The sequence below is a fragment of the Dama dama genome, chromosome 23 (genome assembly GCF_033118175.1).
Source record: "Dama dama isolate Ldn47 chromosome 23, ASM3311817v1, whole genome shotgun sequence".
Taxonomy (NCBI): domain Eukaryota; kingdom Metazoa; phylum Chordata; class Mammalia; order Artiodactyla; family Cervidae; genus Dama; species Dama dama.
Window position 1 is genome coordinate 83,219,009 of NC_083703.1, and position 27,076 is coordinate 83,246,084.

The 27,076-nt window shown below is 44.6% G+C and overlaps 1 pseudogene; it reads right to left on the reverse strand.

Annotated features, from left to right (window-relative positions):
* Nucleotides 1–1,049: 1,049 nt before the first annotated feature.
* On the reverse strand, nucleotides 1,050–22,204 carry LOC133044514 (histone-lysine N-methyltransferase PRDM9-like; annotated as a pseudogene).
* Between the last annotated feature and the right edge of the window lie 4,872 nt (nucleotides 22,205–27,076).

Below are 27,076 nucleotides of genomic sequence, written 5' to 3' on the forward strand. Positions count from 1 at the left end.
TCTATTAAAAAATAAAAAATATTGAAGAAAAAAACACAGAGGACAGCAAAGGTGGGGCTTGCATTCTCAGCCAGCCTCTGCGAGATTCCACCTGTGCTTACGCATCAGGGTGGTGCTCCCACCCTGTATCACAGATGAGAATAGAGACACAGAGGGGTTGAGCATCTTGCCTCAGCTCACGCAGCTGCTGGGGGCAGGGCTGAGAACTGGACCCCTGTGGTCGAATCTGGAGTCCAATTGCTGTGATGACCCCGAGGGCGCGGCAGAGACCAGACGGCCCATGCTGAGTCAGGCACGCGCGCTCACACACACATGTGAATGTGGCCTTCAACTTTGCGGCTACAGAAGTCAGAGGGAACCAGAGGGCCACCAGGAGAGGCCAAAGGAGAGTCGAGCTCTATAAGGAGGAGAGGCCCCACTTCCCAGGAAGCCAGGGAATTCCTTTCCCTGGTGACTCTGACTCCACTCTGCATACCTCTCCCTGGACCTAGGATTGACTGTCCAGTGACCTAACTGAGTTGGCTCCAGAATGATGCCTTCCCAGGGGTTCAGCTATGACTGGACTCCACTACTGTCAGTGATAAGGGGGGAATGAGTACATAGTCTGGGCTTCAGATTTGTTTGGAGACAAAATTTCTTAGAAGAGGAGACCTAAAAAACCACGAGGCAATTGGCATGAACATCTCCAGAACACTTAAGAAACCCTCTGCTGTTTATCTACTTCCTCTCCTGTCATGAAGGTGGAAGGTCTATTTAAAAAGTAATTCTGTGCTTATCACACTCTTTCTTTACAATATTTATTATATATTTATTTATTCGGCTGTGCTGTGTCTTAGTTGCAGCCTGTGGGAGCTAGTTCCCCAATCAGGTATTGAACGTGGGTCTCTGCATTGGAGTCTTGAACCCTGGACCACCTGGGAAGTCTCTCCTCATACTCCTGGGGACAGTAACAGGTCACAGGCCTCCTCTGAGGCCCCTTTAGAGCTGAGGCATGGGGTGGCTGCAGTAATCCTCCTGTGGCTAAGGTGTGGTTTGTTGGTCATGACTCACTAACACTCCCTGCAAATGTAGGGCTTCTCCCCTGTGTGTGTCCTCAGGTGTCTGATGAGGATGGACTTCTGACTGAAGCTTCGGCCACACTCCCCACAAACATAGGGCTTCTCCCCCGTGTGTGTCCTCTGGTGGGTGATGAGGACGGACTTCTGACTGAAGCTTCGCCCACACTCCCTGCAAACATAGGGCTTCTCCCCTGTGTGTGTCCTCTGGTGTCTGATGAAATCTGACTTCTGACTGAAGCTTCGTCCACACTCCCCGCAAACATAGGGCTTCTCCCCTGTGTGTGTCCTCCGGTGTCTGATGAGGAGGGACTTCCGACTGAAGCTTCGCCCACACTCCCCACAAACATAGGGCTTCTCCCCTGTGTGTGTCCTCTGGTGTCTGATGAGGAGGGACTTCCGACTGAAGCTTCGCCCACACTCCCCGCAAACATAGGGCTTTTCCCCTGTGTGTGTCCTCTTGTGTGAGATGAGAGGGGTCTTCTGACTGAAGCTTCGCCCACATTCCCTGCAAACATAGGGCTTCTCCCCTGTGTGTGTCCTCTTGTGCGAGATGAGATGGGTCTTCTGACTGAAGCTTCGCCCACACTCCCCGCAAACATAGGGCTTCTCCCCTGTGTGTGTCCTCTCGTGGGTAATGAGGTGCGACTTCCGACTGAAGCTTCGTCCACACTCCCCTCAAACATAGGGCTTCTCCCCTGTGTGTGTCCTCTGGTGTCTGATGAGGGCTGACTTCCAATGGAAGCTTCGCCCACACTCCCCGCAAACATAGGGCTTCTCCCCTGTGTGTGTCCTCTCGTGTGTGGTGAGACTTGACCTGTCCTTGGAGCCTTGCCCACACTCTCTGTATGTGACCCTCATATTCCCTGAGACCCCTGCCCCCGTGAGCAATGTGCCTGTGTACTCTGGATTCAGTTTCTGGCTTGTGCTGGGATCGTCTTTCATTCTCTCATGAACCCCAGAACCCCCTATTTGTCCTCTGCATGAGTAAGAAGAGGCCCTTGAAATCCTCTTCAGCCTTATGCTTTGCAGCAAATGTTGGCGCCTGTCCTTGGCCTCCTGACCCTCAGGTTTGTCGCTCGGGCTGTGTGGATCTGAATATTGCTGATTTTGACTGCCTGGGCAGGGATCCTCTGGTTGGAGGAGGTCTCTTTCGGATGGTCTCAGGAGGGTCTGAGAGGGGTGACTGCGTTGGGTGTGTTGGCTGAGGAATTTCTGACTGGAGAAGGCCAGAGAGCAGGAGGCACATGGGTGGATCTTGGGCTTCGGTTCTGCTGAAAGAGGAAGCTTTTGGTCAGGTAGCTGGTTTGCCGTGGTCAGGCTTGCCTCACTAATCATCTAAGTGTTGACAGTGCACGATTTGTCACCCATTGAGTGTGTCTTTATAGTCCACTTTTCCACTCCACTCTTATTCTCTACGTCTACAGAAATCCAGGAAGCTTGTGTCAGGGGCCTTTTCTACATATCACCCTGATAGGGACCTTACAGCAGCATCAGAGGCAGCATCTCTCCTGATAGAGGTGGATCTGTAGGGACTTTCCCTGCGTGTAAGTGTCTGAAATGTCATGTCACAGTGGCCACAGGTATTTACCCTACTGAGGGATAAGACTTGATGACTTAGGTGAAATCCCTGAGTGGCTCCCTGTGAGGGGAAAGGGTCTATTAAGTTAGGGGCTCCTGGCCTGGAGCTCTCTGCATATGGGAGGCAGCACAGGGGGTGGTTACAGCAGGTGTGGGTAAATCTGACTTTGTGGCTCCTTGTTCAAAGAGCAGCCTTTGTGCCGATCTCTGCAGGAAGTGGGTTTGAGACTGGACGAGACCGAGCGCCCCAGGTCCCACTGACTACAGGTCTCTGGCCCCTGCTGCCCAAACTGGTTCACAAATTACTCCTCTCTCAGTTTCCCATAGATCATAAAATAAAGGCATATCCTTTCTCAAGCCTCAGCAGTATTCATACCTCATTTATTTCATTCAGGCTTAGTCCATTCAACGTGCACTAGGAAGCCCTATTTAAAAATACATCTCCAGCCAGACACTTCACATTCTCACTCCAAAGCATCTTCAGCCAGGCCACTCTCGCCTCATGTCTGGCAATGAACTGACCTCTGAGGGGGCTCCCTGCTGATGTCTCCTCCTCCAAATGAACCAAAGCATCGTCTTAGCACAGAGAACATGCCGCTTGCAGCAGAAAGCCGCGCGGTTGTTCTGTGTCACCCAGGAGGACCCCTGGGGCCTGCACGTGGACACAGGCCCTGAGGCTACCGTGACCCATCCAGCCTCCTTCCTCTCCCTGTGTGCTTCCTCCCACGACCCCTGGTATGGTCTCTCTTCCCGGCGCTGGGGCTATGGCACTGGCTGCTCCACTGCCTGGAATCCTTTCCCTCAGGTGTTATCTCTGCACAGACCCTGCCCCACCATCCTGCACCACACCCCACCCTCTGCCCACGCTGACCCGAGGCACGTTCCCTGCGCTGGTTTTCCTCAGAGCACCAGCCCCTGTCTGGTGTGAAGCCCCTGCTGCCCCAGGGCAGTGGTTCTGTCTGTTTCGGTGCGAGGAGCCCCGTCTGACACAGAGTGTGAACTCACATGACAACGAACTGGAACAGTAACTGAATGCACATCACTGTACATGTGTCGCTTAGAAATGGGACGAAATGAGGAAGAAACAGGTAAAGGGCAGAGAGCTGGTAGGTGCTAGAAATGTTGCTTTTTGCTTCTCAGCCTTTCAGCAGAAGGTGATGTTACACATTTTTTTGCATGAAATATTAAAAATTAGAACTAGCATTTTTAATATAAAAATTTTTCCTAACAATCATATGAAAAGAATCAAATTCTGAGGCATTTTAATTGCAACCCTACTGACTTTGGACTAGAAGGTACTCTGCTTCGAAATCAGAACACGGAGGCTCCCAGGATGGGGTGGGATGCTGGAAGAGGGCTGACACTCACCTCTCCTGGTCGCGAGCTCACTCTTCCCCCTGCTGTTCCGCTTGATGCCAAGGTCCTGAGCATACTCGTCCCCGTACCAGACCAGCAGCTCACAGCCCGGCCTGACCACCTGGCAGGTTCGGTAGAAGATCTGCCCGTGATACTGGAAGGCCACCAGGTTCTGCTCCTCGTCGTCCCGGGCACAGTTCACATACCTGGGGGCGAGGCCGGGAAGGGGAAAGAAACCTCAGGTGATGAGTGTCCTCCACTCTCCGATCATGCCCAGCTCCTTGCCTTCCGCCTCTGAGGCCGCCCCTCATGTGGACCTTCTGTTCACACCTTCAACCAGGCCATGTGAATTCCCATGCTTTTCTCTCTTTACCTAATGAGCCATTTTCCGGAGCCCAGTTCCAGACTCGTCTCCACCTGGACTGTCCGTGAGGCTGGTGACATCCAGCTCCTCTAAACTTTGAATTAAGTTCTCTTCCATCCATAGAACTTGGTGCTCCTTGGCTAACACGCAGCCCTCAGCACTCACCCCAACCTGCCTTCTCTCCCGAGGCTTTCTCCCATCTCCCCACGTGTATCCAGGGTCCTATTTGCTTGCCCACCCCCTCCACGGAAACTTGGAGAGAGCTCTGATATAGATTGAGACACGGAACACTAATAGTTTGTTCACTGTCTGCCTGCCCTGATGAAAGGGAGGCCCTCAGAGAATGGCCCCGCCTAGGGCCATCCTGCCTCCCATTCCTTCTGAGGACTCAGGGCCCACTTCTCTCTGGAACCAAGCCTGAAGAGCTTGTTGCCCACATATAGTCAAGGTCTCCTGTATTAGGTTTTCCTGGCGCTGTGTAGTTACTCAAAGATAGAAAAAAAAAGGTTACTGTTCCTAAAATCAATTGGCTAATGTCTGTTTGCAGTATGTTCTCCAAAAGGACATGGGTTGTGTGATCTGCTTCGTAACGAAGTTCATTGTCTAAACTGAAACATAAAGTGCGTGGTAAGTGTCCATTAAGTGAGTTAAAGTGTCCCTGGTGAATCTAGACTCCTCAAGTTGTTTTCAAGTCCACCAGTTTTGTTCAGCATATAGACTTGTATCTTGACGGCACATGCCATATTTTTATTTCCTTCTCTCTAGTGTCTTTTGAAATGAAAGAGCATGATATGGAGGGAAAAGAGGAAGGAAGATGTGAAAGCTGTTGAGGGAGCCGGATTGAGAAGGAAAGGGGCGTGGGATGGAGGGAGTCTCACTGTCTACACACTGCAGTCTCACTGCACTCACCTCATCCAGTTGGCCAAAGACGTGTCCTTTCCATCCACATACTCGTAGCCGTTCCTCCCTTTGGTGATCTGAGTGTGAGAGAAAAGGTTACAAGCTTTCCTCTTTCTTTTATTTGTTTTTTGGTAGGAAGATATAGAAGAGCTATTTCCCTCTGTAGTCATTGGTGCTTTTCAGCCTGCATGGATTCATCTGCCAGTCGGACCCCACGGTAAACCCCTTACACATCATTCCAAGTCTGAGTCTCTTGCTTCATTGAAGGCAAGCGCTCCACAAGGGAGGAGTCACTTCTGTGTCTGTACACTGTGGTCCCACCTCTCCTCTGCCCTTTGGGTGGAAGTCCTGAGTGTCTGTACACTGTGGTCCCACCTCTCCTCTGACCTTTAGATAGAGGTCCTGTGTGTCTGTACACTGTGGTCCCACCTCTCCTCTGACCTTTAGATAGAGGTCCTGAGTGTCTGTAGACTGTTCCCACCTCTCCTCTGACCTTTATAGAGGTCCTGAGTGTCTGTACACTGTGGTCCCACCTCTCCTCTGACCTTTAGAGGGAAGTCCTGTGTTCACGCCCAGGGCACACAGTACACAGGGCTGACTGTGTCATTTCCGACCATGTTACCACCATCTGCGTCCTCGCATGTAGACATGAAGTACCCCCCACCACACACAAGCGGTTAAGCCCAGAGGACAGGGAAACAAGTGCTTCTCACCAGCCAGGCGTATCCACTGTTGGCGGCCTCTTCATCGTCTGTAATCTGGCCCTCATAGGGGCCAAAGTGCAGGCCCAGCGGCAGATCGGACGCCTCGTTCCACACTCCAAGCCCAGCGTCAGGGATGCCCGACAGTCTGATGCTTAACCCAGGGGGTAGAGTGAGGGCTGAGCGGTTGGCATGCCCCTTTTCCACTGCACAGTTCTTTACAAAGCTTGGGGGCCCATGGGCAGCACAGCTGTCGATGAAGAAGTTCTGACACTCCTCACAATCTGGAGGTGAGAACAGGGATGAGAGGAGGTATAGTGATGTTGCTGGTCGTAATGCCCTTCAGAAAGAACTGGGGCATTCATGGCATTTGGCCCCGACCCTGCACCCCAAATCATAGAGGAAGGGAATGGATGGGGGGCCAAATGGTGAGGGGAGGTTAGTGGACCAAGGCCCCGTAGCCCCTTCTCTGTGAGTGGGCCAGCGGGGTCACTCACAGAGGTAGTCGTCATCCTGGGGCTCGCTGACCTCTTGGTATATGTGGCCCTTTCTTTCTCGTAAACTGTACCTCTTCACTCCAGTCTCTTTTCTTCTGAGTTCTAAGATGGAGAACAGAAGCTAAGCAAGGCCGGTGGGGTCTGGGGAGTTAGTCCCTGTTTTATTGGAAAGTGTGAGATCTCCTACCTGTCCAACTATACACTTTGTTAAAACTTTCTTACATGTATTTTTCAAACTTTTACTTTTGTAATTTTATTTTTTAATGATACAATATTTATTTCTTCTCCACGCTGCATGGCTTGTGGGATCTTAGTTCCCTGACTAGGAATGGAACCCACACCTCCTGCAGTGGAAGCACGGAGTCTTAATCACTTCACCACCAGATAGTCCATTCTCTATACTTTGCTTCTTGTCCCTTTAACTACAGGTTCACGAGACTGAGGCTCCACTGACCACAGATGCCCAGTTCAGTGATAGCATCCTGCACTTCCCATTAGTAGGTTTAACTTCCAAACCTTCCTACTTAGGAAATAGTTCACCGACACATCTACTCTGAAAATATATGTTAAGGGCACATGACACGTAAGGCACTGAGCAGAGGTCTGGGCATAAACACTAACAAAGCTCGGTTCCCATCATCACAGCTGGGTTTATCGAACTACTTGTAGGTGTCAGATTTTGCATTTAATGTAAGGCTTTCAAGCACTGTATGAGTTATGTATCCTTATCTTCACTTTACACATAGCAATCAGGAACTCAGAAAATGTATAAGATTTTCCCAAGGCCCCAGTGCTAACATCATGACTCAGATCCATCCAGCTTAAACCCCCGCCTACCCAAAGTCCATGTCACACACCTAGGTCACACTTATTAGCTTTTCTACAGGGATTAGAGGAAGTAATTAGAGGAACTCCCCAAATTTCTCTTACCGCCTTTTTGTCTGGCGTGCTGTCCAGGGGTCCTTGCTTTTCTGTGATGGGGCACTGGTTTCTGAGCCTGCTTGGAGCCACTTGTTTTCAGCGATTTTGCTGCTCCCGGCAATTCCTTCAAACTAGATTCCTTACTTAATGGTGCCCTGGACATTCTCTTCCATGTGAGTAAAAGACAACAGGCATTTCTTTAGTTCTTTAGGACTTTATGAAGTGTTTTCACATGCATGACTTTAGTTAATACTTTGACAATTATTGGAAATACCTGATTTGGGGGCGGGGGGGGGGGGGCCTGAACACTGGAATGTAACAAAAGGACCTAGGTGGATAGTGAATCAAAACTAGAATTCATATCTTAAGGTTCTTCCCCTTCAACTTTCTGCATAAAAATGAGAGCAAGGCAGGGAGAATAGCTGGAGGTCAGGGAAAGAAGAGGGTAAGTGCTCGTAGAGAGATCCAGGGGGGTTGTATTAATTAGTGGCCTTTTGATGGATGAGGAAGTATGGAAAATTACAGAGGGGACAAAACACATCTGGAAAATAAGGTGACAAAGCAGTGAGATTAAGAAGAGAAAAGACGATCGGCAGAAACACATTTAGACAATAAAGAAAATGAGATGAAGGTTGCAGGTTGCCAGGTCCTAGAGACAATGTTTGGAATTAAAGTATCTGGTCACATCAGTTCTCCTTGAACATGGCTGTATGACTAGCTGATTCTCCTCAGTTTCCTGATCCATGAATTGGTATTCAGGCTAATTCTTAATATTATAGTGGACATGAAATTTAATAACCTTCAACAAATTGTTGTGTGAGCTATTTAATACAGTAAGAACGTTTCCCTACATCCCTGGTATCAATTTATTCCCTAAACTGCATCTATAATTGAAGTCTAGCTCACAGACACTATCTTCAGCAATCTTTGACCTTTCTACTCCTAGATGAATGCTTAAATGTGGAGTCACTCATTCACAAAACATTCAGGGGGCCCTCAGGGGCTTTGAGCTGGGCTTGGACTTCTGAGAATGAATGGTGTGGGCTAGTCTCTCAAAGCTCACAACACAGGGGCAGGCTAAACATATGATTCCAAACAGGAGAGTTGCCTAATTAGAGCTCAGAGGAAGGAGTTGTTACTCCCTCCTACAAGAATGAGCATTTGAAATGATGCCCAGATGATGAGTTTCTACTCAAAAGTGGGTAATCTATGTGAAGTCCTTCTGTTATTTTCTTATTTGTTGCTTTTCAGTCATAAACCTGAGGTTTCTCAGGGTGGCGAGTTGCTTCCTCTTATTGGAGTGGGAGGCTCTGAGGTAGGGATCCTGTCTCCTTCTTCATCTTGGACTGTCCACTCTGCAAACTGCCCAGCATGACCTTAAGCTTCCCTTAGTCAGATGTCTTAGCATATCCCTCCCTAGCACAGCACAAAAGAACTGAGGTTGAAAACATCTCTCAGATGAATGGTATAAAGATGTATGAATAAACTTCATAGAACTATGGAAGCTTTAATCAGTTTGTAAGGGGTTTAGAGAACGTGCATTGGTTTAGATTGCACTGCCAGTGATACTGTGATCTCAGACATATAATCAAAGGTTTTTTAACTCATTTTTTAAATCTATAATGGTGATAGCTATATACCTACTTATAGGTACTGTAGGATTGATTTAAGATTTAGGTAAGTTTATTCACATAACATGCTCAAAGTCTGAAATATTATGTAAATAATGTAGCAACAGAACTGCCTACTACTGTTGTTGTTCTTACTAACTGTAAAGATGGTGATGATGTCAGACAGTGTGCTAAAGATCCAGGACAGGAAGGCAGCCGTCTCCAGGATCTCTGTGTTTTCTCCTATTCTCACCTGTGACTGGGTCCATGAGGAGGATATTTTGGCAACAGGATTTGGGAAATACTCACCTTCTTGTGTTTACTGTGCTCCACTCTGAAGGCCATTGATGAAGGTTTACCTAAAGAATGATGAGAATCAGTGTTTTGGTTGGTAAATGTTTCCAAACTCTGGGTATTCTAATTAAGGACACATAATTCTAAGCCAGAGAGTGACAAAGACAGTGATTACCAAAGGAGGAATGGAAAATGATTTCTGTGTCATCAACTCCCATGGTTCCACTGGGAGCATTACATAATTTTCTTAAAATTAAAAAAAAATATATGAAACTTCATCTGTGCCTCATCTGATGTTCATAAAGTATCTAATAAATTTACTCGTCTTTCATGACAAAAGTACTCAACAATGTAGAAATAGGAGAAAGTGACTGCAATATAATAAAGGTCATATATTGAAAGTCTACCTCTAACATCATAGTCATCAGTGAAAAAGATCAAGAAAAAAAGACAAGGTTGCCCCTTATCAACATTTCTGTTCACCATAATATTAGAACTCCTAGCTAGGGCTTTAGGTTAGAAATGGAAACAAAATGCTTCCATTTGGAAAGAAAGAAGTAAAATTATGTCTGTTCACAGGGCCATGGTTTTATGTGCAGAAAAATCTTTAAATCCACACACAAAAAAATCCTCCACAGAAAGTTTCACGGTACAAAATCAACATGCAAATATCTTTCCGTGCATGAAGAATGACCATTCCACAAAGGAAAATAAGAAAACAATCCTATTTATTTTTTAAAAGCTATATTCAACAGCTAAATTTTTAAAAAAATATTTATTTTTATTTATTTGTTTGTGCCAGGTCTTTGTTGTGGCATGTGGGATCTAGTTCCCTGACTAGGGACTGAACCCAAGTTTTCTGCACTGGGAGTGTGGAGTCTTAGCCACTGGACAAATAATCTTATTTATAATAGCATTGAAAAGAATGAAGTAATTAGCAATAAACTTAAGGAGATGAAAGACTTATATGTTGAAAACTACAAAGTATTGCTGAAAGGAATCTGACATAAATAAATAGATATGTGTCTCAAGTGTATGGATTTGGAGGCTTAATATTATTAAGCTGTTCATACTACCCAAAGCAATTTAAAGATTCAATGCAGTTCCTATTAAAATCCCAATGGAGGGGAGGAGCCAAGATGGCGGAGGAGTAGGACGGGGAGACCACTTTCTCTCCTACAAATTCATCAAAAGAATAACTGAACGCAGAGCAAACTTCGCAAAACAACTTCTGATCGCTAGCTGAGGTCATCAGGCGCCCAGTAAAGCAGCCCATTGTCTTCAAAAGGAGGTAGGACAAAATATAAAAGATAAAAAGTGAGACAAAAGAGCTACGGACGGAGATCCGTCCCGGGAAGTCTTAGGCCGCATTGCTTGGGGTAGGGTCCGGGCCTGAGTGCCCTGAGGACAATCGGAGGGAGCTTCTGTGAGTTGCCAACTTGAACTGTGGGAGACCAAAAGAGGGAGAGTAAATTAACCGGCCCGAACACACTGCCGGCCGTTCGCAGAACAAAGAGACCGAGAAAGTCCAGAGAAGAGCATGCAGTCTGCGGACCGGCCAAGCCCTGCCGGAGGCGGGAGGCAGGGGGGAGGGGAAGGTCGCTGCGAGACACAGGGCGCAGGCACCCGACCGGCGCGGGCGGGGACTGGGGCTGGGGACGCGGAGGGCAGAAAGCGCAGGCACCCGACTGGCGCCAGCGGAAACTGAGACTGGGTCCGTGGAAGGGAGTGGGCGCGCCACACCTGGGGAGAGTGCGCCCACCGAGCCCCTGGCTGCCTGGACCGCTCTGACGGGGAAGGCACAGAGAGCAGGCGCAGCTTTTCGTTCCGTGCTTTTGTGGAACACCCGAGGGCTGAAACCTCGCGCAGCGCGGGGCGCGCTCCATATAGAGCAGCCGGGAGCCTGAGCAGCGCAGACTGAGAAAGCAGCGTCAGCCCCTCCCGGCAGCGCCAGCCCTGCCCCGCGGCGCCAGCCCGTCACCACAGCGACAGCCCCTCCCCGCAGCGCCAGCCCCGCCCCGCAGCGCCGGCCCCTCCCGGCAGCGCCAGCCCTGCCCCGCGGCGCCAGCCCGTCACCACAGCGACAGCCCCGCCCCGCAGCGCCGGCCCCTCCCCGCAGCGCCGGCCCCTCCCCGCAGCGCCGGCCCCTCCCCGCAGCATCGGCCCCTCCCGGCAGCGCCAGCCCGTCCCTGCGGCGCAAGCCCGTCACCACAGCGACAGCCCCTCCCAGCAGCGCCAGCCCCTCCCCGCAGAGTGACGGAACTAGCTACCTGAATAAGAGTCCACATCCGCCCGCCTGTGTCAGGGCGGAAATGAGGCTCTGAAGAGACCGGCAAACAGAAGCCAAATAAACAAAGGGAACCGCTTCAGAAGGGACTGGTGCAACAGATTAAAATCCCTCTAGAAAACACTGACTACACCGGAAAGGGCCTGTAGATATGGAGAAGTGTAAGCTGGAACGAGGAGCTATCTGAAACTGAGTCAAACCCACACTGACCATAACAGCTCCAGAGAAACTCCTAGATATAATTTTACTTTTTTCTCTTTTTTTTTTTCTCTTTTTTTATTTTTTATTTTTTCTCTTTTATTTTCCTTTAAAATCCCCTATTACTCCCCCATTACTCCTTAACTTTCATTTCCATAGATTTTTATGATTTTTTTTTAATTAGGGGAAAAAAAAATTTTTTTTTCTTTTTTTTTCTTTTTCTTTTTTTTTCTTCTTTTTTTTCTTTCCTTTTTCTCTGCTATTTTCTATTTTTCTTTTTCTCTTATTTCTTTTAAAGTCCTCTAGTACTCCTCTACTACTCCTTAATTTTCATTTTCAATACACGATAACCTTACAAAAAAAAAAGAGAAGCCCTATTTTTAAATTGAAGATTATTCTCTCCCAATCTTGACTCTCCGTTTTCTACCTCAGAACACCTCTATTTCCTCCTTTCCCCTTCTCTTCCCAATCTGATTCTGTGAATCTTTGTAGGTGACTGGGCTACGGAGAACACTCTGGGAACAGACAGCTGCGTAGATCTGTCACTCTCCTCTTGAGTCCCCTTTTTTCTCCTCCTGCTCATCTCTATCTCCCTCCTCCCTCTCCTCTTCTTCATGTAACTCTGTGAACCTCTCTGGGTGTCCCTAACGGGGGAGAATCTTTTAGCCATTAACCTAGAAGTTTTCTTATCAGGGCTGTATAGTTGGAGAAGTCCTGAGACTACAGGAAGAATAAAACTGAAATCCAGAGGCAGGAGACTTAAGCCCAAAACCTGAAAACACCAGAAAACTCCTGACTACATGGAACTTTAAGTAATAAGTGACTGTCCAAAAGCCTTCATACCTACACTGAAACTAACCACCACCCAAGAGCCAATAAGTTTTAGAGCAAGACATACCACGCAAATTCTCCAGCAACGCAGGAACATAGCCCTGAACATCAACATACAGGCTGCCCAAGGTCACACCTAACACATAGACCCATCTCAAAACTCATTACTGGGCACTCCATTGCTCTCCAAAGAGAAGAAATCAAGATCCACGCACCAGAACACTGACGCAAGCTTCCCTAACCAGGAAACCTTGACAAGCCAATCGTCTAACCCCAGCCACTGGGTTAATCCTCCACAATAAAAAGGAACCACAGACCTCCAGAATACAGAAAGCCCACTCCATATACAGCAATCTAAACAAGATGAAAAGGCAAAGAAATACCCAACAGGTAAAAGAACATGAAAAATGCCCACCAAGTCAAACAAAAGAGGAGGAGATAGGGAATCTACCTGAAAAAGAATTTAGAATAATGATAATAAAAATGATCCAAAATCTTGAAAACAAAATGTAGTTACAGATAAATAGCCTGGAAACAAAAATTGAAAAGATGCAAGAAATGTTTAATAAAGACCTAGAAGAAATAAAAAAGAGTCAATTAAAAATGAATAATGCAATGAATGAGATCAAAAACACTTTGGAGGGAATCAAGAGTAGAATAACGCAGACAGAAGATAGGATAAGTGAGGTAGAAGATAAAATGATGGAAATAAATGAAGCAGAGAGGAAAAAAGAAAAAAGGATCAAAAGAAATGAGGACAACCTCAGGGACCTCTGGGACACTGTGAAACGCCCCAACATTCGAATCATAGGAGTTCCAGAAGAAGAAGACAAAAAGAAAGGCCATGAGAAAATACTCAAGGAGATAATAGCTGAAAACTTCCCTAAAATGGGGAAGGAAATAGCCACCCAAGTCCAAGAAACCCAGAGAGTCCCAAACAGGATAAACCCAAGGCGAAACACCCCAAGACACATATTAATCAAATTAACAAAGATCAAACACAAAGAACAAATATTAAAAGCAGCAAGGGAAAAACAACAAATAACACACAAAGGGATTCCCATAAGGATAACAGCTGATCTATCAATAGAAACCCTCCAGGCCAGAAGGGAATGGCAGGACGTACTGAAAGTAATGAAAGAGAATAACCTACAACCTAGATTATTGTATCCAGCAAGGATCTCATTCAGATATGAAGGAGAATTCAAAAGCTTTACAGATAAGCAAAAGCTGAGAGAATTCAGCACCACCAAACCAGCTCTTCAACAAATGCTAAAGGATCTTCTCTAGACAGGAAATGCAGAAAGGTTGTATAAACGTGAACCCAAAACAACAAAGTAAATGGCAACGGGACCACACTTATCAATAATTACCCTAAATGTAAATGGGTTGAATGCCCCAACCAAAAGACAAAGATTGGCTGAATGGATACAAAAACAAGACCCCTATATATGCTGTCTACAAGAGACCCACCTCAAAACAAGAGACACATACAGACTAAAAGTGAAGGGCTGGAAAAAAATATTTCATGCAAACGGAGACCAAAAGAAAGCAGGAGTCGCAATACTCATATCAGATAAAATAGACTTTCAAATAAAGGATGTGAAAAGAGACAAAGAAGGACACTACATAATGATCAAAGGATCAATCCAAGAAGAAGATATAACAATTATAAATATATATGCACCCAACATAGGAGCACCACAATATGTGCGGCAAACACTAACGAGTATGAAAGAGGAAATTAATAGTAACACAATAATAGTGGGAGACTTTAATACCCCACTCACAACTATGGATAGATCAACTAAACAGAAAATTAACAAGGAAACACAAACCTTAAATGACACAATGGACCAGCTAGACCTAATTGATATCTATAGGACATTTCACCCCAAAACAATCAACTTCACCTTTTTCTCAAGTGCACACGGAACCTTCTCCAGAATAGATCACATCCTGGGCCATAAATCTGGTCTTGGAAAATTCAAAAAAATTGACCTCATTCCAGTCATCTTTTCTGACCACAGTGCAGTAAGATTAGATCTCAATTACAGGAAAAAAATTGTTAAAACTTCAAACATATGGAGGCTAAATAACACACTTCTGAATAACCAACAAATCATAGAAGAAATCAAAAAAGAAATCAAAATATGTATAGAAATGAATGAAAATGAAAACACAACAACCCAAAACCTATGGGACACTGTAAAAGCAGTGCTAAGGGGAAGGTTCATAGCATTACAGGCTTACATCAAGAAACAAGAAAAAAAAACAAATAAATAACCTAACTCTACACCTAAAGCAATAGAGAAGGAAGAAATGAAGAACCCCAGGGTTAGCAGAAGGAAAGAAATCTTAAAAATTAGGGCAGAAATAAATGCAAAAGAAACTAAAGAGACCATAGCAAAAATCAACAAAGCTAAAAGCTGGTTTTTTGAAAAAATAAACAAAATTGACAAACCATTAGCAAGACTCATTAAGAAACAAAGAGAGAAGAACCAAATTAACAAAATTAGAAATGAAAATGGAGAGATCACAACAGACAACACTGAAATACAAAGGATCATAAGAGACTACTACCAGCAGCTCTATGCCAATAAAATGGACAACTTGGATGAAATGGACAAATTCTTAGAAAAGTACAACTTTCCAAAACTGAATCAGGAAGAAATAGAAGATCTTAACAGAACCATCACAAGCAAGGAAATCGAAACTGTAATCAAAAATCTTCCAGCAAACAAAAGCCCAGGACCAGATGGCTTCACAGCTGAATTCTACCAAAAATTTAGAGAAGAGCTAACACCTATCTTACTCAAACTCTTCCAGAAAATTGCAGATGAAGGTAAGCTTCCAAACTCATTCTATGAGGCCACCATCACCCTAATTCCAAAACCAGACAAAGATGCCACAAAAAAAGAAAACTACAGGCCAATATCACTGATGAACATAGATGCAAAAATCCTTAACAAAATTCTAGCAAACAGAATCCAACAACATATTAAAAAAATCATACACCATGACCAAGTGGGCTTTATCCCAGGAATGCAAGGATTCTTTAATATCCGCAAATCAATCAATGTAATACACCACATTAACAAATTGAAAGATAAAAACCATATGATTATCTCAATAGATGCAGAGAAAGCCTTTGACAAAATTCAACACTCATTTATGATTAAAACTCTCCAAAAAGCAGGAATAGAAGGAACATACCTCAACATAATAAAAGCTATATATGACAAACCCACAGCAAGCATCACCCTCAATGGTGAAAAATTGAAAGCATTTCCCCTGAAATCAGGAATAAGACAAGGGTGCCCACTCTCACCACTACTATTCAACATAGTGTTGGAAGTTCTGGCCACAGCAATCAGAGCAGAAAAAGAAGTAAAAGGAATCCAGATTGGAAAAGAAGAAGTGAAACTCTCACTGTTTGCAGATGACATGATCCTCTACATAGAAAACCCTAAAGACTCTACCAGAAAATTACTAGAGCTAATCAATGAATATAGTAAAGTTGCACGATATAAAATTAACACACAGAAATCCCTTGCATTCCTATATACTAACAATGAAAAAACAGAAAGAGAAATTAAGGAAACAATACCATTCACCATTGCAACAAAAAGAATAAAATACTTAGGAGTATATCTACCTAAAGAAACAAAAGACCTATACATAGAAAACTATAAAACACTGATGAAAGAAATCAAAGAGGACACAAACAGATGGAGAAACATACCGTGTTCATGGATTGGAAGAATCAATATTGTCAAAATGGCTATTCTACCCAAAGCTGTCTATAGATTCAATGCAATCCCTATCAAGCTACCAACGATATTTTTCACAGAACTAGACCAAAGAATTTCACAATTTGTATGGAAATACAAAAAACCTCGAATAGCCAAAGTAATCTTGAGAAAGAAGAATGGAACTGGAGGAATCAACCTGCCTGACTTCAGACTCTACTACAAAGCCACTGTCATCAAGACAGTATGGTACTGGCACAAAGACAGAAATATAGATCAATGGAACAGAATAGAAAGCCCAGAGATAAATCCACGAACCTATGGACACCTTATCTTCGACAAAGGAGGCAAGGATATACAATGGAAAAAAGACAACCTCTTTAACAAGTGGTGCTGGGAAAACTGGTCAACCACTTGTAAAAGAATGAAACTAGAACACTTTCTAACACCATACACAAAAATACACTCAAAATGGATTAAAGATCTAAATGTAAGACCAGAAACTATAAAACTCCTAGAGGAGAACATAGGCAAAACCCTCTCCGACATAAATCACAGCAAGATCCTCTATGACCCACCTCCCAGAATATTGGAAATAAAAGCAAAACTAAACAAATGGGACCTAATGAAACTTAAAAGCTTTTGCACTACAAAGGAAACTATAAGTAAGGTGAAAAGACAGCCCTCAGATTGGGAGAAAATAATAGCAAATGAAGAAACAGACAAAGGATTAATCTCAAAAATATACAAGCAACTCCTGCAGCTCAATTCCAGAAAAATAACTGACCCAATCAAAAAATGGGCGAAAGAACTAAACAGACATTTCTCCAAAGAAGACATACAGATGGCTAACAAACACATGAAAAGATGCTCAACATCACTCATTATTAGAGAAATGCAAATCAAAACCACAATGAGTGAGACGCCAGTCAGGATGGCTGCTATCCAAAAGTCTACAAGCAATAAATGCTGGAGAGGGTGTGGAGAAAAGGGAACCCTCTTACACTGTTGGTGGGAATGCAAACTAGTACAGCTGCTATGGAAAACAGTGTGGAGATTTCTTAAAAAACTGGAAATAGAACTGCCATATGACCCAGCAATCCCACTTTTGGGCATACACACTGAGGAAACCAGATCTGAAAGAGACACGTGCACCCCAATGTTCATCGCAGCACTGTTTATAATAGCCAGGACATGGAAGCAACCTAGATGCCCATCAGCAGATGAATGGATAAGGAAGCTGTGGTGCATATCCACCATGGAATATTACTCAGCCATTAAAAAGAATTCATCTGAATCAGTTGTAATGAGATGGATGAAACTGGAGCCCCTTATACAGAGTGAAGTAAGCCAGAAAGATAAAGAACATTACAGCATACTATCACATATATATGGAATTTAGAAAGATGGTAACAATAACCCTATATGCAAAACAGAAAGAGACACAGAAATACAGAACAGACTTTTGAACTCTGTAGGAGAATGTGAGGGTGGGATATTTCAAAAGAACAGCATGTATACTATCTCTGGTGAAACAGATCACCAGCCCAGGTGGGATGCATGAGACAAGTGCTCCAGCCTGGTGCACTGGGAGGACTCGGGGGAATCGGGTGGAGAGGGAGGTGGGAGCGGGGATCGGGATGGGGAATACGTGTAAATCCATGGCTGATTCATATCAATGTTTGACAAAACCCACTGAAATGTTGTGAAGTGATTGGCCTCCAACTAATAAAAAAAAAAGATTTAAAAAAAAAAATCCCAATGGAATTTTTTTCAGATATAGAAAATCCATCCAACAGTTAACACAGAATCTCAGAGCACCCCAAATAGGCAAAGCAATCTTAGAAAGAACAGCAAAGCTGGAGGCCTCTGATTTCAGAACATACTACAAAGGTACAGGAACCAAAAGAGTGTCGATTTGGCAAAAAATGTATCCTTAGTCGCTGAGTCTTCTTGACTTTTTGTGACCTTTTGGACTGTAGCCCACCAGGCTCCTCTGTCCAGGGGATTTCTCAGGCAAGAACACTGGACAGGGTTGCCATTTCCTTCTCCAGGGGATCTTCTTAACCCATGGAGTGAACCCGCATCTTCGGTGTCTCCTGCACTGAAGGCAGATTGTTCACCTGCTGAGCCACTGAGGAAGCTGGCTGGCATAAAGACAGATATGTCAATCAATGGAACAGAATAGACAGCCAGAAATAAACTCTTGGATACATGGTGTAATGATCTTCATCTAGGGTGTCAGGAAAATGGGGAAAGTTTAATCCCTGTAATGAATGGTGCTGGGGAAATAAAATAACCATATGCAAAATAATGAACATCTTACATCTTGAAGAAAAATCAACTCAGAATGGATTAAAGACCTAAATGCAAGACTTGATAAGACTCTTAGAAGAAAACAAGGGTGAAGCTTCAGGACACTGAAACAGCAATGATTTCTTAGATATGGTACCAAGTGCACAAGTATTAGTAACAAAGTAAAAATAGACAAATGAGATTAATCTTAAAACCTCTGTGCAGCAAAGGACACTGAACAGAGTTGAAAAGGCCACCTACAGGATGGTAGAAAATACTTGTAAAATATGCATCTGATAAGGGGTTACTAAGCATACACTAGTATGAAGGCTACCTATAAGCCCCGAAGAGAACCTGATTGACCATGATGGCACCTTGATATCAAATTTCCATGCTCCAGCATTGTAAGAAAACAAATTTCTGTGGTTTAAGGAATGCAGTCTGTTTTGTTATGGCAGTCTGAGCTGACTAACAGTGAGAGAAGAAATTGAATAGACATTTCTCCAGAGAAAATACACAAATGGCCAACAAACATATGAAAAGATGCTCAATATTACTAATCAATAGGGAAACACAAATTGAAACCTTCTTCGATGGGCAATATCTATAAGAAGACAATAGCAAGCTTGGTAAGGATATGGAGAAATCGGAACCCTTATACACTATTGTTGGCAATGTAAAATGTTGCAAGCTTTCTAGAAAACAGTATGGAGTTTCCACAGAAAATTAGAACTGCTGTATGATCTAGGAATCCCACTCAAAAGTGTATTTCCATAAAAAGTTGAAAGCAAGTTATTGAATAAATAGTGGGCACATGAATGGTCATTGCCTCATTATTCCCAATAGGCAAGATGTGTAAGCAACCTAAATGTTCATCAGTGGATAAAAGATAAAGACTATATATTAGATATATATTATAGCTCTTATATCCACATGCACACAATGGAATGTTTTGAAGCTTTAAAAAATAATTCTGTCACATGCTACATCATGGATGGGCCTTGATGATATTTTACTAAGTGAAATGAACCAATCAAAAAAGAGAAATATTGCCCGATTCCACTTCTATGAGGTATCTAAATTAATCAAATCCATGGAAACAGAAAATAAAATCGTGGTTGCCAAGGGCTGTGAGGAGGAAGGATTGGAGAATTGTTACTCAGTGGGTTAGGGCTTCAGTTATGCAAGATGTATCATTTCTACAGATTTCTTGTACAGCAATGTGTATATATATCCCCTGTGGCTCAGTGGTAAAAAATCCACCTGCAATGCAGGAGATGCAACAGATGCATGCCCAGTTCCTGGGTTGGGAAGATCACCTGGAGCAGGAAATGGCAACCCACTCCAGGATTCTTGCCTAGAGAATCCCACGGACAGAGGAGTCTGATGGGCTACAGTCTATGGGTACGTAGAGTCAGATATGACTGAGCCATTAGCACTATGGCCACTAACACTAACGTGCACATAGTTAGCAACAGTGTGCCATACACTCAGAAATTGGTAAAAAGGTAAATCAAGACGTGCAGGCATATGGTGAACCGAGGCGTATGTATTCCCTATGAAGAATCTCTCCTTATGTCAAAACCTTTGCAGACAACCAAATGTTTGCTTTTCATGTCCCTTTCACTAGTTTTAATAACCTCAGAGAACAGAGGGACTTCCCTGGGGCACAGTGGATGAGAATCTGCCTGCCAATGCAGAGGACACAGGTTTGATGGCTGGTCCAGGAAGATTCCACTTACTGCGGGGCAGCTAAGCCTGTGTGTTACAAACTACAGAGCCTGCACATGCTCTGCAACGAGAAGACACTCACCGCAACCAGAGAAAGCCCATGGACAGCAATGAAGACCCAGTGCAGCCAAAACTAAATAAATAATTTTTAAAAATCTGGGAGAACAGAAATCCATAGATGGAGAATCATAGAACTATCTAAATTGTTTCCTCCAGTCTAGGCAGATTAACTCTTCTAAACTCTTTGAGCAGCAGAAGAGGAAGTGAGCTGCTCACTTCTATTTTATAATAAGTGCACTTCATTTTATTTACCTGATGCCATCTCTGGTCAGTGAAATGTGGAAAAGATCATGGAGAATAAATAGTTCTCTCCAACCCTTTCCCAGAATCAAAATATAGAATTAGTTTAACCTTAGGGTAAGAAGATCACAGGTTTTGTTTTATATACATACATAAATAATGTATCTTGACATAATATGTTAATCATTTCCTCTTTGAAGAGATTTAATCCAATAACCAATGAGATTAGTAATAAATCTGTTTGGTGAATTTATTTCTAAGGTTTCTTTAACTGCCTTTCACTAAGAATGTTTAGCAAAAATAATTCTTTGTAAAAAGAATGATAAATTTTAACCATGAAACTTTTGAGAATTACACTGGAAAACCTAAACATTCATCTTCATTCAGGCTAATGTCAATATTCAGCCACAACCACTTCGGAATGCTGAAAATTATGTTTTCCCTACTACTGGCTGAGATGTAGTTGAGACCTAAGCCCAGGCTGGTTTCAGGAAGACACCTCCAAATCCTCCTGGCCTCTCACCTTGCTGCCTTGGTGTCCATTCTTCATCAGAATCCTCAGGGTCATCTACCCGGGGCTTGATGACCTGCCTGCGGTGATGCATGAAATCCGGTCGAGTGGCTCTGAAACCTGGAAAGAAGCAAAATATTTGTTCTAAGAAGGAGAAACAAAGCATAGAAGCAATGGGAAGTGTCACAAACTCAAGGAAATCTGTAGGATGGGCTGGGGGAATCTAGAACAAGGCAAGAGGTGAGCTCTGCACTGCAGGGTCAACCTCCCTTTGGTACAAAACTCTAAACATTTCCTTAGTCTCCACACAAAAGGGAACTGTGAGCAGATGAAGCTACCTAAGAGCCGGCAAGTGAACACTGAGGGTGAAGACCTGTTTCATGTTTCCCAGGCTCACAGGCACCCAGCACTTCCTGTTACCTATAGCAATCAGCGCTTCATAGTTTCTTTTCATATTCCTATATCGGATTTTTTCCCATTCTCCCATCTCTTCCCATTCTTCCTTGGAGAAGTATACGGAGATGTCTTTGAAAACATCTTTGGCCTAAGGAAAAGAATAGATTTCATCAGTGATTTACTAATCTAAGTCAGACCTTAGAGCTGGGCCTTCTCCTCCACCTTTTGTGCAGGGAGTAGCCTGAAGCTACTGGATGGTCTGTGTGAGACAGGGATGAAGACTTTCCTTCCCGACTGTGTCCTGTTTAAGTGAACAAACGCTGAGCATTTTCCTAACTCTCCCTGGACACAGAGCAGTTGACGAAGCTAGTGTCCTGTTTTGTCCCACTCCACCCCCACCATCTCAGACAGGACCAGGCATTCCCATCCTGTGTACGGTCACAGGGAAGTTCACTCAGCTGGCCAGGCAAGCAGTCTGTGGTGCTTCAGGGACCAGCGCCATGTCCTTCATATAGAGCTGGCTTAGAGCCCAGCTTTGCTGCCTCCACCTCTCACCGTGGGCTTCCACTCTGTTCTCCCAGAATCTCCGTCAGTGCTCTCCTCTGGAGACCTTTTCGGCCTCATGGCCATTGGAGTGCTCAAGGCCAAGGTGCCTGTGGAAGAAGAAGGTGCTGAGATAGCCCAGACCAGTGTCCAGAGCCTGGTCTGTCTTCCTTGGGTGGAGTGTCCAGGGCAGGAAGGTGAGGGGAAAGTCAGGGTGAGGGTATTGGTGGGATGGATGGATCCTGACTAGATATGACAGATCAGCCTAATGTGAACTAGATTTGGTTTCTATGGTTCCCCTACAATTCAGCCCCTCTGAGGGAAGGCACTGGGAGGGATGTATCTGTGGGTGACGGAGGGATTCTTGAGGAGATCCGGAAACCCCTAACTGCTGGACTGGGGTCAGGCTGAAATCAGGGCTCTGTTCCAGTGCAGCAGAGGGAATGTTTCTCCAAGAATGTTTTGAGGATCTCCTCCTGGACACTCAGAAAAATCTGGGCATAACGTAGCTTCTACGTCTAAGGGACAAGTCGCTCGGCTTGAGGAGATCTGGGTCCCACGGGCTGAAGTAACTGGGGTCCTCAGACAGAGGGGAGTGGGGATCTTTTGGCTGACGTAGAATGCGCAGGGTGAGAAAACTTGGGAACTGTGAGGCTGAGGAAATCGGGGGTTTCTTATTAAGGGACTTTAGGTCTCCCACAGGCAGGACACTTAGGGTCTTGAGGAGGAAGAGTTTTAAGAGCTCGCAGGCGGAGGGATTCAGGGTCTGCGAGGTTGAGGAAATTTGGTCTCTCTGCGGGTGCTATTTTTAGGGTGCCTCAGGCTGAGGGGAACTGGGGTTAATCTAGGTATTTGAGAGTCGCAGCACTAAGGGGTTTGGTGTTTCTGTGGGTGAAGGGACTTGTAATCCCTGAAGCTGACGAGAGGCAAGTCCCCTTCTGATCGAGACTCAGGTTACTCAAAGTTGACCGGATTTCGGGCCTCCCACCCTAGAATTTGAAGCCGTCATGCTAAGAGTTTATGAGGGCTGCGCAGGGCGCGTTCCCGTCAGGCTCACCGCTGTCCTGCCGCGCTGCCCACCCTGTCCCCAGGAGCGCTAGAGGTTCAGCGAAGTCCAGTCCTTCGGCACTGAGGTGAAGTGAAGGGCCAGCAGCCTGCCTGTATCCTGTCAGGCACAAGCGACCAATCGGCGTTGTGACTGAGGCAGTCTGGCCAATAGGCGGCTGGAGGGTGGGGAGCGCGATGGAGGCCCCGCCCCACCGCTCGGGGATTGGCTGCTCTGTGGGAGTGTCTGTCAAGCCTCCTGCGCACATGCGCATCGTGGCTGGTTTGTTTGTTTTCATGCATGGCCGCTTAGGCCTGGATCCTCAAGTGGGAGGGTTGTCCTCAGGCTGAATGTTTCTTTCCAGTTCCCTCACCGGGTATATCGGCTCCACCAGACTGTAACCGTGCTCCCGGAGTGTATCCTAGGCCCCCCTATGCCCTACCTTGTCAAATCCAGTTTTGGCAAGAACTCTTATGTGGTGAGTACTGCATTATTCAAGGGAAACGGTGTAATTAGCTATATTCTGATGAGATAAAGGCCGTATGATCAAAGATTTAAACACAACGCGTGGAATAAAGATGTTAGAAAAAACTTGGAGGATTTTTAACCTGAAAGTGGAAGTGGCACTGATGAGCCATCTGTATATGTAATGTAGGTATGAAAAGCCTTCAGAAATGAGGTATAAGTAAAACCTCAAAGCCCTGCAAGTGTTTTCTGTAAGCCGAGACATAGATCTGGAGGACTGTGGATCCACTGAGCTGAGTTTGCCTGACACCTACTGGCTTCACAAGATAAAATAGGGACACTGTTTCTGGCCCTTAGGTAGCTTTGCTCACAGAAAAATAATGTGATTTCCATGTATTGGAAGCAAAGCGACTGACTGTAGAATTAGTGTCAAGTGGTGGTTGGGAGTCTGTATGGAGAAATGTTACCAGAAAAGCGAGTTTACCTCTTGGTGGGTGTAGAGCCAGAAGGTACAACCCAGCCAAAGCTCATGGGAAGGAAAAGTGTATTACTTGCAGAACTATGGAGAACACCACGGAGCTTTCCAGTGCAGTGTCTCTGTAAACCACAAAGTTGGGTAAGCTTTAATCTATGAGTACAGGCATGTTCTGGCTTCTGTGTTGACTCAGATGGTAAACAATCTCTGCATAGCAGAAGACCCGGGTTCAACCCCTAAATGAGGAAGATCCCAAGAAGAGGGCGGGGCAGTCCACTCCAGTATTCTTGCCTGGAGAATCCCATGGACAGAGGAGGCTGGTGGTCCATGGGGTTGCAAAGAGTCAGACATGAGTGAGTGACTAACACTTTAACTTTACAGGCAAGTTCATTAAGGGTCTTGGGCTGTGGAAGACTCTAAGCTTCAGTTGATTGAAGTCTTGAGAGTCAGAACCAGTCACCATCAGCATCCCTTACATTCCAGCTTGTCTGGTATACATATAGATATCTATTCTTGATATAGATATAGATATCTATTCTTCTTCATATTCTTTCCCCTTATCGGTTCAATTCAGTCACTGAGTCGTGTCTGACTCTGCAGCCCTATAGACTGTAGCACGCCAGGCCTCCCTGTCTATCAGTAACTCCCGGAGTTTACCCAAACTCGTGTCCATTGAGTTGGTGATGCCATCCAACCATCTCATCCTCTGTCGTCCCCTGCTCCTCCTGCCCTCAATCTTTCTCAGCATCAGGGTCCTTTGAAATGAGTCAGCTCTTCACATAAGGTGGCCAAAGCTTTGGGGTTTCAGCTTCAACATCAGTCTTTTCAATGAACACTCAGCTCTGATCTCATTTAGAATGGACTGGTTGGATCCCCTTGCAGTCCAAGGGACTCTCGAGTCTTCTCCAACACCACAGTTCAAAAGCATCCATTCTTCAGCAGTCAGCTTTCTTGACAGTCCAACTCTCCCATCCATACATGACCACTGGAAAAACCATAGCCTTGACTAGACAGACCTTTGTCAGCAAAGTAACATCTCTGCTTTTTAATATACTGTCTAGGTTGGTAATAACTTTTCTTCCAAGGAGTAAGTGTTATTTCATGGCTGCAGTCACCATCTGCAGTGATTTTGGAGCCCCCCGAAATAATGTCAGCCACTGTTTCCCCATCTATTTTCCATGAAGTGATGGGACCAGATGCCATGATCTTAGTTTTCTGAATGTTGAGCTTTAAGCCAACATTTTCACTCTCGTCTTTCACTTTCATCAGGAGGCTCTTTAGTTCTTCTTCACTTTCTTCCATAAGGGTTGTGCCATCTGCATTGCTGATATTTCTCCCAGCCATCTTGAATCTAGATTGTGCTTCATCCAGCCCGGTATTTCTCATGATGTACTCTGCATAGAAGTTAAATAAGCAGGGTGACAATACATAGCCTTGATATGCTCCTTTCCCGATTTGGAACCAGTCTGTTGTTCCATGTCTGGTTCTGACTGTTGCTTCTTGACCTGCATACAGATTTCTCAAGAGGCAGGTCAGGTAGTCTGGTATTCCCATCGTTTGGGAATTTTCCACAGTTTATTGTGACCCACATAGTCAAAGGCTTTGGCATAGTCAATAAAGCAGAAATAGATATTTTTTCTGGAACTCTCTTGCTTTTTCGATGATTCAGTGGATGTTGGCAATTTGATCTCTGGTTTCTCTGCCTTTTCTAAAGCCAGCTTGAAGATCTGGAAGTTCACAGTTCACGTATTGGTCAAGCCTGGCTTGGAGAATTTTGAGCATTATTTTGCTAGTGTATGAGATGAGTGCAATTGTGCAGTAGTTTGAGCATTCTTTGGCATTGCCTTTCTTTGGGATTGGAATGACAACTGACCTTTTCCAGTCCTGTGGCCACTGCTGAGTTTTCCAAATTTGCTGGCATATTGAGTGCAACACTTTCACAGCATCATCTTTTAGGATCTGAAATAGCTCAACTGGAATTCCATCACCTCTACTAGCTTTGTTTGTAGTGATGTCTCCTAAGGCCCACTTGACTTCACATTCCAGGATGTCTGGCTCTAGATGAGTGATCACACCATCGTGATTATCTGGTTCATGAAGATCTTTTTTGTACAGTTCTTCTGTTTTTTCTTGCCACCCCTTCTTAATATCTTCTGCTTCTGTTAGTCCATACCATTTCTGTCCTTTACTGAGCCCATCTTTGCGTGAAATGTTCTCATAAGCATAAGTGTTTTTTTTCCCATTTATTTTTATTAGTTGGAGGCTAATTACTTTACAATATTGTAGTGGGTTTCTCCAAAGAAGAAATACAGATGGCTAACAAACACATGAAAAGATGCTCAACATCACTCATTATCAGAGAAATGCAAATCTTAAGCATAAGTTTTAAGGGTGCTATTGCAGGAAGTTGCCACAAGGCGTCAGGACTTTTTCATTCCCAGTTGTGATTGCCTTGAAAGTGAAACTTTCAAGTTTTAACCTAGGAGTGTAATTCAATATGGAATGTACCTGAAGAAACACCCAAAACCTTGTGTGTTCTTTCTGAGCATTCTTATTTATTTATTTTAAATTTTTTAAAATTTACTGGCAGGTCCATGTGGCACGTGGGATTTTTAGTTCCCTGACCAAGTGTCGAACCCTCACCCCCTGCATTTGAAGCACAGAATCTTAACCATTGGACTGCAGGGAAGTCCCCCTAAGCATTATTTTTTTTAAGTAACCTTTATTTCATATTGTAGTAACATTGATATACCATGTGTTTTTGGTGGCAGGTGAACCGATTGTATTTTCTATTTTGTTTTTGTTCAGTTGCCAAGTCAGGTCTTTTTGTAGGAGCGCTCCCTTTGCTACAGGCCCTGTTATACTGGTAAGACATCTATTTGTACATGCATAAGTGTACATAAATGTAAATATCTAGGTACATCGATATGTAAATGTCCAGATAGAGATATAAATGTCTTGGTATGTA